The sequence below is a fragment of the Triturus cristatus genome, chromosome 5_2 (assembly GCF_964204655.1).
Source record: "Triturus cristatus chromosome 5_2, aTriCri1.1, whole genome shotgun sequence".
Taxonomy (NCBI): domain Eukaryota; kingdom Metazoa; phylum Chordata; class Amphibia; order Caudata; family Salamandridae; genus Triturus; species Triturus cristatus.
The window spans coordinates 1,110,085,750-1,110,097,386 of NC_140588.1; the positions used below are offsets into that span (position 1 = coordinate 1,110,085,750).

Genomic DNA, 11,637 nt, shown 5'->3' on the forward strand with positions numbered 1-11,637 from the left:
ACACCACCCGTGCCATAGAGGACAGCCCAGTGATCCTTGTTGGTGCCCGTGTAACTGTCCTTCCTTGTGTCTGCCCACCATGCCAAAGGACAAGGAAAAACATAAAGAACCTCGTCCGTCCCGGCAGGGTAAACTGGATCGTTTCACCAAAATGCTCCCAGCTGAGCAGGGTGCGGAGAGTGGACCTTCCCCCCTCCCGGATACGGCGTCCATTCTTCAGGCTATCCAGGAATCCAGGGGGAGCTTGGAGGAGAGAATAGTGGAAGTCCACTCTGAAGTGACACTTCTGCGGCACAATCTCCGCAAGGTCTCGGACAGGGTGACCGAGGCAGAACACCGCATCTCAGAGTTGGAAGATACTTCCCAAGTCACGCGAAAAGATGTTGTGGGCCTTCTCTCGTCTGTGGCAGAGGTGGCATGGAGAGCAGATGATGCAGAAAACCGGGCCAGGCAGAACAATCTTCGATTTGTTGGATTTCCTGAAAAAGTGGAACAAAGTTTTCCAGAACAATTCCTTCTGACCTTCCTGAAAGACCTGCTGCCCCAGACGCCATTCTCGACCTGTTTCATAATAGAACGAGCGCACAGGATGCCCGGCTTTGCTCCACCGCCGGGGGCCCCTCCATGACCTCTAATAGCGCGCTTTCTGAACGTTCACGATCGAGACTTAATACTCAGAGAAATCCAGAAGAAAGGAGAGATCCGCTACGAGAATACTAAAGTGTTGGTATTTCCGTATTATTCTTGCGATGTGCAGAAGCAGAGATGGACTTTTGATCAAGTTAAAATCAAACTGCGTGCCATGGGGATCCAATATATGTTGCTGTGTCCAGCTAAACTGAAGGTCATTTTCCAGAATAATACGCTGTTTTTCCAAACTCCGGAGGAGGCATGGTCCTGGGTGGAGGAACGACCGCAACTACGAAGGTCGCCGCTGTAAGGCTCCGCCACGTCCCCACTCAAACGACAGATACGGCCCTAAGACAGGCTCGGGGACAGGCGTCGGAGACGGGATCTGCGGCCCAATCATCAGCTGGGGCAACACCGGGCAGGACGCTGCGTCCCGGAGGCACGGACACTCTCGTATCGGATTCTGGGGAAGAGACGCGTCGCTCAAAGTCAGCTGATCCTTTGCAGGGCCTGGAGGATATGGGCCACACCGACTTGTCTGAGGGAGATGACTCTGATGGGACACCCAGTGCCCATCCACTCCTGAACAGTATCCTGGGACTGGAGGCTGCGGATCAAACCCCCCGGGTTCCAGATGACCAGCCCAGAAACCCTCCTGTGGAAGGCGAAAAGACTTGAGAAGTGGGGCCTGCTGGCCGCTGCTGGACAGTAAGACTTTCCTGAGCTCCAATGGTTTTCCACTGGTTTACCATTACACTGGGAAAGTGATTGACGTGTTTTTGTGTAGGTTTTTTTTATATTGGGTAGTTAATTGGGAGGGAGGGAGGGGCGGTGGGATAACAGACCTCTTAATGGATGATTCGCTCCAAAGTAGTCATGTTGATGAATGGGGGGATGGGGAGAACGTCAGAAGAGAGTAGGGTGGGGGCTGTTTTCTTGTTTTGCATGTACTTTGGAGATTATTTGATGGGAAAGGAGTTTGTCTGATTAAACCAAGTGCTCACACTGATGTGCAGAGTGGGGGAGGTAGGAGGGGGGAGTATTTCTATTTTAACGCAGACACTAGGACAGATTTTGCTATCGTACTACCATGCCGGAAGATGAATATACAGTAATGACATGGAATGTCAATGGTTTGGGTAACAAGGTGAAACGGGGATTGGTAACCAAATATCTCAAAAGACATACTCCTGATATAGTATTCCTACAGGATACGCACCTTTTGGGTACTACATGCTCCTTTCTGGGATGGGGGTGTTACACTACTCTGGCACACGCAGGACTTACCCATGGCTCCCATGGGGTGGCGATCCTTGTCAGGAAGTCCCCACCTTTTCATGTTACGCAGACATGGGTGGACACTGATGGAACGTATGCTGCGGTCAGGGGGGTTTGGAACCATAGGACTTATTTTCTAGCTAGTATCTATGCACCGCCTCGCCTCCAACAACGCACTTTCGACAAATTGACTGGCCTCCTCTTGCACTCCGGCCCCGCCATACACATCCTTGGAGGAGACTTCAACGATGTAGTGAATCCCCTCCTGGATCGCTCCTTAGCCCGAAAGGGCACCCCGGATATCACACCTTTGGCTGTTTTTCTAGAGTCACTGGGTCTATCTGACCTGTGGTGACGCCACCACCCGCTCCGGTGGACATACTTTTATTTTTCAGGAGCCCATAGGGTGTTCTCCCGCCTGGACTACCTTCTCGCTCTGGCGGGGGAGATGCAATGGGTGACCAGCATTGACTACCTGGCTAGGGGGACTTTGGACCACTCCCTCTTGCTCACGAAAATAGGTGGTGGAGGTGGACGAAGGTTTCTGCAATGGAGGATTAATGCATGGGAACTACGAGACGACACTGTGGCTGAAGAGCTCCGTGTTGACTCCCAGCTATATTTAATTGAAAACGAAGGTCCTGTCCCGTCTGCCGTTACTCTGTGGGAGGCCTATAAGGCTTTATTGCGTGAAAGGGCTCAAAATATACTGGCACACAAGACGAAACATGCAATTCAAGAGCTTGAAGAGCTAGAATATGCCCTCCTGAACTTGGAAGAGAAAAGTCAGACCGCAATGACTGAGAGGATTTGCGCCAGCTTGAAATAACCAGGCGCGAATACTTAGCGCTTGCGACTAATGAGGTTAAAACATGCCAGCTAGCAACCCAACATCACCTGTATGAAATGGGAGATCGGGCAGGGAAACTGCAGGCGTGGCTGGGGCAGAAGGAAATTGAGTCACGGTGGGTAGAGTCGATAAGGGACCAGGAGTCTATTTATACTGCTCTGGAAGATGTTGCGGTCGCTTTTGAGTGCCACTACAGGGCTCTTTATGGAGCCCACATTCATTCGGAGGACTCCCAGATACGCCATTACCTTCAGAATATTGACATGCCTGCCCTTACACCCAACGAACGAGATAGCCTAGAAGGTGACCTGACACTGGCGGAGGTTATTGAGGCCATAGGTCATCAGAAAGCAGGCAAGACTCCGGGTCCTAGCGGCCTCCTTAATATTGAATCTAAAATCTTGGCCACGATTCTTGCAAGTCACCTGCTAAGCGTGATTCTTTTATTGGTGCACCAAGACCAATCTGGCTTTATGCCCAAACGTGCCACCTGTCTCAATTTGCGCCGTCTAGCTAATTGGATGGATACAGTAAGGGGTTGTGACACTCCCCATTTGCTTCTCTCGCTTGATGCAGAGAAAGCGTTTGACACGATCCACTGGCCCTTCATGTGGCATACTCTGGAAGCAATGGGCTTCGGCCCGGGTTTTCTAGGGTGGCTGGCATTATTGTATAATGCACCTAAGGCACGAGTACGGGTCAATGGCACTCTCTCTGCCAGTTGGCCAATACAACGCAGCACCAGACAAAGCTGCCCCTCTCTCCTTTATTATTTGCCATCATACTGGAACCCCTAGCATGTGTGGTTCATTCCCGACCTGACCTAGGGGGCTTCCTTGGTGCTCCCGGTTCGCTGGAGAAGGAACGCATATAGTTATATGCAGACGATATTCTGCTCTATGTCACGCGGCCTGCTGACACACTGCCCCGTCTTCTCCACATCTTCGGGGAATATGGCAGCTACACTGGCTACAAGATTAACTGGACTAAGTCCACCCTCTAGCCAGTAAGCGGAGGTCCCGCATCTTACACTTATACCAGCTGCCTACGGCTGGCCGAGGAGGGCTTTCTTTATTTGGGCCTATATATTACCACGGATACCGTCCTTCTCGTGGAACGCAATATACGACGGGTGTTGCTGACTTTTCAAGCAGATGGGAAACGATGGAGGAAATTACCTCTCACTGTCATGGGCAGAGCCGCCATGTATAAAATGGTGACTCTCCCTCAGCTCCTTTATTTTCTTCAGAACACTTATTACAAACTACCTGATACGATTTTTGCTTCTCTTGATAGTGAGTTGCGCCACCTCCTCTGGGATGGAGCTCACCCACAAATAGCTCTGCGGACCCTGCAACGGAAGCCGTGCCAGATCTCGGAGCCTACGACATAGCGGCTCACCTTATCATTATTAATGAGTGGGTTCATGCACCAAGAGATCATCCGGCATATCGACTGGAACTGCTTTAATTCCATAAACGCTCCCACCTACACTACCTATATGGTTGTGCGGGCACGGCGCGACTCCTTCCCGCTACCCATTGGGTGATAGAGGCCTGGAAACTTGCTGGGAAGTTGATAAGATGGGAAGGGAAACCTATACGGGAGACCTCATTATGGGAGGGAGCTCATCTGCGTGAGATCTGAAAGCCGAAGGGTTTCAAACAATGGGACCTCATTGGCATTTCCAAAATAGGAGACCTCCTGGAGCGAGGCTCCCTGGCCTCCTTCTCATTCCTTCAATCCAAATACCAAATGCATAATTTCCAAGCCTATGCGTACCTTAGGCTTCGTCATGCGTGGCGAGCGGAGGGGTTGGACAACGGGGCGCTGCCAGAATACGCTCCCCTTGAGGGCAGACTCCTTCAGGAGGAGATCCAGATGGAGGCAATTTCGCTGACATGCAAAACACAGCTCAAGAATATGCCAGATAATCTCGGCCCAATTTGTGCGAAGTGGGAATTCACCACAGGACCCCTTGCGGATATAGACTGGGAGGTGGCCCTCATACATTCATGTGAGGTGGCGATCAGATTAAGATTGAGGCTCATCTAATATAAGATCCTTCATAGGGTCTATTATGATAGGGAACAATTGCACAGGATGGGAAGGGTGGAGGACCCTGCATGCCTCAGATGCCACAAGGAACATGGTACATACATTCACACCCATTGGGAATTCGCCCACATCCAGCCCTACTGGCATAAAATAGTGGGTGAACAAAATAAAATACTTGGGGCAACAATTGAGATGGATGTGAAATTCCTGCTATTGGGTATTCCCACTGATGTCTATCTTCCACGATATAGGCTCTTACTCGTTAATCTGGGGTTGGTGGTGGCGAAACAGTACATAGCCAGGTACTGGGGTGCACAACACCTTCCTACACTTACAGAATGGAAATCCAATATGGATTTATACATGACTGCGGAAAAAGTGGTTTATAAGGAGAGGAGCTGCCCACATAAATTTAGGAAAATTTGGTCCCCATGGCTAAAGTACTACAAGATCGATTTAGATAGGAACAGCGAGCCCTTACACTATCTCATGCGAAGGCTGGTTCTGGCTCATAAGAATTGCTTTCCCGCCCTGTGTTTGCAAACAGACCTTTTGGCAGAATGGTCCGATGTATTGGTCGGTTTGTCACTGCTGATATTCATGAACGATTTCTTTTGATCAACCCTGCTGCGGGATTCGCCAATCAATGCAGTACCTCCATGCCTAAGGTTGATCATACACCTTGTATTGATGACTTCTTATCCCACCTGTCAGTAGTATTGTTATTAAATTGTATAAAAATAATAATAAAGTTATTAAAAAAAAGAAAATGCTTTCTCACAGAGAGATAGGCTCCTATGAATGTGTATACCTGTAAAGCACAGCTAGTTTGTTTTCTAACTCTAGAGGAGTTCTATTAGTGAAAATCAATATCTTGCAGAATCTGAGCCACACATGATACATATTCTGAAGAGTAACATGCTGGATATTAAGGGGCAGATTTTCAAGCCCCTTGTGACACTTTTGTGCCGCTGTTGCATCACTTGTGTGACGCAGCAATGGCATAAAAATGCGGCCAATTTAGGGAGATACATCACATTGTAAAGCCCTGCATCACATTATACCTGCCTCAGGTATAATGTATGCAGGGTGGGCTTTCCCATGCAAAACACCATGTAGAACTGACTCAGTGAAATCTACAAGGTTTCACTGCATCGCTCACAACCTTCACTGCTTCAAAATCCCGACACCTGCTCAGATCAGGCATAAGGAATGACGCACAGCTTTTTGAATGGGACTCACCCGTCTGTTGTGGCACATTGCTGGAGTTGCTTCACTTTCATGAGGAACTCCAGCATTGCATCACTTTTGTGCCAACAGATGCGTCAGAATTTCTGACACACCTGTTACTCCTTGTGCCATGGAGCACTGTATTATAAATACAGAGCATCCATGGTAGCGCAAGGACATTTGGCACTGGCGCAAGGAAACTAACGCATATATGCAGATGCCTAAGAGTTGGGTTTCCAAATAGAAATCTGTGTTTCCTTACAAGTTGTTTGTATAGTTGTTGCAGATGTAGCAGGTAGAAGAGATACTTCATTTTTTGATATTCCCAACTGGGAAGTAAAAACTTCAATGGGACTTCCTGTATGTAGTGAGTAGAGACAGGTAACTACTCAGGATCCCACATGGCCTACTTTGTAAAGCCGGCATATGATGTGGTTTTATGATATCTATTGACACAAATCTCTTGTTTTTGCAATCAGCAAGAGGTGGTAGAAGAAGAGTTCTGGTACCTTTAACAGCCTGAATAGGCACAAAAACAAATTATTCCTTGTCCGTAATTTTCTCCCTGACCGGTTCACAAATCTTGGGGGTCCAGCCAGAGGACGCTGGTGTTTCCTTCACTTATCCAGTAGTGATGCATTTTATTTGGATGTTGCTTTAAAGATTCAGTTTCTGTGAAGCAGTCAAGCATACATTGAAATTAAATAGTGCTTTTTCCACCACTGTGCTGGGACTGTTGCGGTCCGGTTCCTACATTTTAACCCCAAAGACGATCTCTTTGAGAGTCTTTCTACCTTGGGAGTATCTAGGCAGATTGTTTAGTACTCCTTGGACCCCTTATAGGTGATGGACCCAACTGAGACCTGAGCCTAATACTCTTGCTGTTAAAAACTTCTTTAGGTCTCAATATTCCCTTTCCACTACCATGGTATTTCCTAATATTAACTGATGATGTTTGACATCTTTCCTTTGGATGGGATTGGGATTGAGTAGCGTGCATAATGACTCAGCTGCTATTTTGTATGCAGGAGTGGGACAATTCTGTCACACGCTAACCTCATGCGAGTGAGAGACCAAATCTGTGCAACAATCTTTCTTCATGATGTACTTTTGTACCATGTTAGTTTTATGGTTATTTAGGGTAGTTTGCACTCAGGCCCCCATAATGTTTAGTTTACATAAGGTATTCATGCCAAATTTACACCCTTGTTTTCCAACATCCTGAGAATTCTGAAGGTACCCAGTGTTCACATATTCTCCAGGAGAGGACCGGGAAATTAGCTGAAATACAGCTACATTTTGTTTATATGGCAAAATTGGGAAAAAAATGCTGCAGAAGAGTCTGTTGTTTTGTTCTGCAAATGGTATCAGCAAAGGGTGCTGGTGCTAAAGTAAACATCTTCCAAGCTTTCAGGAACAGGCAGACTTTTATCACAAAACCAACATTTTCTACACAGTTTTGACATTTAACTGGGACATATTCTATTTTCTGTGCTTGCAACCTTCTTCCAGTTAGTGGTAGATATGAGTGTGAAACCAATAATTGATACTGGAAAGCTATACAAATCTAAAAGGTAGACACAATTCTGAACTCAGCAAGGTGTCACTTGTGTAGATCATTTAAGGTTTTCCTATAGAAAAAAAAAGTTGAAATAAATTAAATATTGAAATTGAGTTGAAACAAAGAGCCATTTGTGCCTACATTTTCACCTTTGAAAGCAATATTATGGTATGTCTGCGGGACCCTTCTGGTTGCGGGGATATGTGAGGCTTATAGGTACACCAAGAACCCGAGGAACCTAGAGACAATAACTTAGCTGCATCTTGCCATGTTATATTCTTGTGCATCAGGTGTACAGCAATTATTTTGAGTAAATTATAAAGAGTGAAAAATAGGTATCAAGGAAACCTATGTATTTCCAAAATGGAAACAAGATACAGAGTTTGCACATCTCTGGATTTGTGGGTATCCATAGTAGCATGTTAATTAGAGGACATTTTTCAAAATTACTTTTTTTTTAAACACTGTCTTATATTTGAAAAGCAGAAATGCATAGAATGACAATTGGTAACAACACTTTTTCAACTATTCGGTATTCAATTTAAACTCCACAAAAAAGGTACCTCACTTATGTGGGTAGGCCTGGTGCCCACAAAAGTAAATGGGCCAAAATGCAATGTGGACACATCATATTTTTCTACCGAAAACTGACCCTTTTTTTCAAATGTGCCTAGCTGAGGATTTGGGGCAGTAGCTCAGCCAGCATTAAGGGAAACCTAGAAAATCTGTACATTTTGAAAACTAGACACCAAGGAAATCCAGGATGGGGTGACTTGTGTGGCTCTCGCCAAGTTATGTTACCCTGAATCACTTGGAAACCTTAAAAGTTGTCAAAAACACATTTTCCTCACATTTCTGTGATGGAAAGTTAGGTAATCTGTGTGGATCTGCAAACTTTCACCCACCCAGCGTTCCCCCAAGTTTCCTGATAAAAATAATACCTTACTTCAGTAGGTTTCCCCAGTGCCTGCCACAGTAAGCGTCTCAAATCACAACATGGACACATCACATTTTTCCACTGAATAATGTACCTTTCTTTTTACAGTTTGCCATGCTGTTTATTTTGGGCCCTAAGCTTAGCTGGCATAAAGTTAAACCTAGTAAATCTGAACATGTTTAAAAACTAGACACCCAGGGAAATCCACGATAGGGTGACTTGTGTGGCTTTCACTGGTTTTGTTACCCAAAAATCCCTTACAATCCTGGAATTTCGTAAAAAAAACAACAACATTTTTTTCTTCATTTCTGTGATATAAAGTTCTTGAAACTGCAGGTAGCCAGAAACTTCCATGCTCCCTGCATTTCCCAAAGTCACCCGATAAACAGAGTACCTTGCTTGTGTGGGTAGGCCTAGTGTGCATGACAGTGAACGGCCAAAAACATATTGCGGAGACATCAAAATTAGCTATCACAAAGGCCCTTTTTTGCAAGAAGGTCACCAGCATTATTGGACCCAGGCTTGGTGGGAATATGGGGAAATCAACCAAACCCAGATATTTCTGAAACCTAGACACCTGGGTGAGTCCAGGGAGGTGTGGCTAGTGTGGATCCCCCAAAGTTTACTTTCACAGAATCTCCTGCAAACCTCAAATTTAGGTAAATAAAATGAAGTTGTTCCCACATGTCTCCCGATAAAAATTCGGCCTCACTTGTGTGGGTGAGCCAAGTGCCCGCACCAGGGAAGGGACCAAAACGTATTGTGGAGGCATCAAAAAGATAAATCACAAAACGACCTGTGTTTTTGGTCCCGGACTCGGTAACCATCTAAAGAAACATACCAAATCCAGACATTTCTGAAAACTATACACCCCTCAGAGTCAAGGGATGTGTTGCTAGCATGAATCCCCCAATGTTGTTCTACCCAGAATCCCCTGCAAACCTCAAATGTAGTTAATAAAATAACATTTTCCTCACATTTCTGTGTGGGATCACTGCCCCAGAACAAATCTCCTAACACCCACCATTCCCCTCAATCTCCTTAGTAAAATATTACCTCATTTCCAATTGTGGGAGTTTGTATATGGGAGGCCCACAGGGGGATCTCCAGCACTTCCCCCCTGGGCTGGGACAGGTCCTAATGAGTATGTCCTCAGCATGTGAGCATCATGGCTGAGGATGTAACTGTTATGCCCTTTGGACCCAAGCAATTAAGAACTTTGATACGCTGACACAATTTATAACCAGTCTTCTTTACAGTGTTGTGTTAATTTAATCACTAATAAGGATTGACTTAGGGCTACTTGCACAAACCATTTGTGGAGTTGCAAATGGCCCAATTCACACAATCGGTCTATTTCCAGTCACCAAAATGCTTAGCAAGGGGCATTTTGACTACAAAGTGGAATGCTACATACAAATGTCTTGTGACTGAAATACTCTGACAAAACATTTGCTATTTACAGCTAATTGAAAGCTGGTAGGAATCCATTTGCAAATGTGAAGGTGTCACTAAGAAACCCCTTTTCCTTTTGATAATGGTTGAAAGGGACCACTTCCACTACCTAGATTTTCGCTCGGATCAAAAGAGAGGCAGTGGGACATTGTTGTATATATGTGCTTGCTTGGTTATGGCTACTTGGGGTCAGTAGTCCATTCTTTGTGTTTATGTCTCCTCAACCTCCCTCACTACCTGTGAGTGTTCTATCTGGTATGTGAATGTTCCAGTCTTGGCAGTTGATGGTCTGGTCAGCTAGCGAAGTGCTTTATCTCTGCTGTGCTATCTTAATAAATCTATCTTACAACCTGAAGACGTGTCCTGATGCCTACCTAATTCACTTACAACATTTTGGCGACGTTTTGGCTGACCAGACCAAGGCAGAAGCACAGCGCAGCACGAGAAACACTTCGCATCAAGAACCCAAGACACCTTGTCATCCATCTGCGGCTGAAAGCAACTGTAAAAGTAAACAAGATACCTCTGGTATGCCGCAAAACTTTAAGAAACCTGCTGTATGGACCAAGCTTTCAACCAAAATACGAAGAAACCGACAGAATCACCAAGAGAAGAAGAAAATTTGTCGCAAGTTATTTAAATTAACAACGTTGAAGGCAAGAAGATATCTGTCGCAAGTTATTTAACTAAAAAGGTGAAAGAAACTGCTAACCTGAGAAACTGAAAACCTGAGTAACGCTTGAAAATCGGAAAAAAGAGAAAAGAAACTAAAGGAAATCATCTAAACTACTCCATTTGTTGTCTATCCTGTGCCAACACGACTTGACAGGTATGAGGGACCCTTTCTGTTAAGCGCTGCCAAGAGCTCATCTCGTCGATTGTTGATGCAGGTGATATGTCAGAAAAGTTGGTGCAAGCCTTAAAACTGTTTGTATGATTGAATCTGACATGTGTAAAGTGCGTTTTCAAAGCATTTTACTGATTTATTTAAGTCAACGTGGGCGCGACTGAGGCGAGCTGTGAAACATATTTTCAACACATTTGGTAACTGTCATGGATAATGAGATCACTGACTGGGCAAGGTAAGAGTGAAGTGTGCCCCAGTCTTCGCCTTACCGTTATGCCTCAGAGAGATTATTCCAACGTCGCTGCCATCCTCACAATGATGGCGTCTTCGAATCTCCTGTGGTGTCGGCGGAGAGGGCATTCCATGTGGGCGTCATCCGGTCAGGGAATGCTGAAGAATTCTTTCCGTGTTACCAGCGTGTGCACGTCAACACGCAACGTCAGGAAGCCATCTTCGAGACTTTTGTTTGGTGTCCCCTCGGTAATGGGATGTGCGGGACACTACGTACGAGGCAATTTGTAGTATCTTGCCAAGGTTCAAGGTAAACTCACCGGAAAGTCAAGAGGTGAGTGAACGCAGGCTGTGTTATGGACTTTGGGGTTATGTGAAACGCTGGCACTTCGGTTTTTAGAAGCGTGTGTTTTTCTAAAAGGTTTACAGGTGTGAGAGTGTTTATTCACACGGCATCAACAATCTACGCTGCACTACTCTTTCTTTTGCCCTCCCAGCGTAATGACCAGCCATGAATCAAAGTGACTGATGAGTCGATGTTAATGGATCACAGGTGTGAT

At 45.7% G+C, this 11,637-nt stretch overlaps 1 long non-coding RNA gene across 1 annotated transcript in view; it reads right to left on the reverse strand.

Annotated features, from left to right (window-relative positions):
- Nucleotides 1-11,637, reverse strand: part of LOC146829800 (uncharacterized) — a 57,849-nt gene extending 46,212 nt beyond the window's left edge. The window contains exon 1 of the long non-coding RNA XR_014962300.1: nt 11,116-11,637. This is a non-coding gene — a long non-coding RNA (uncharacterized LOC146829800). The remainder of the gene's footprint in view (nt 1-11,115) is intronic.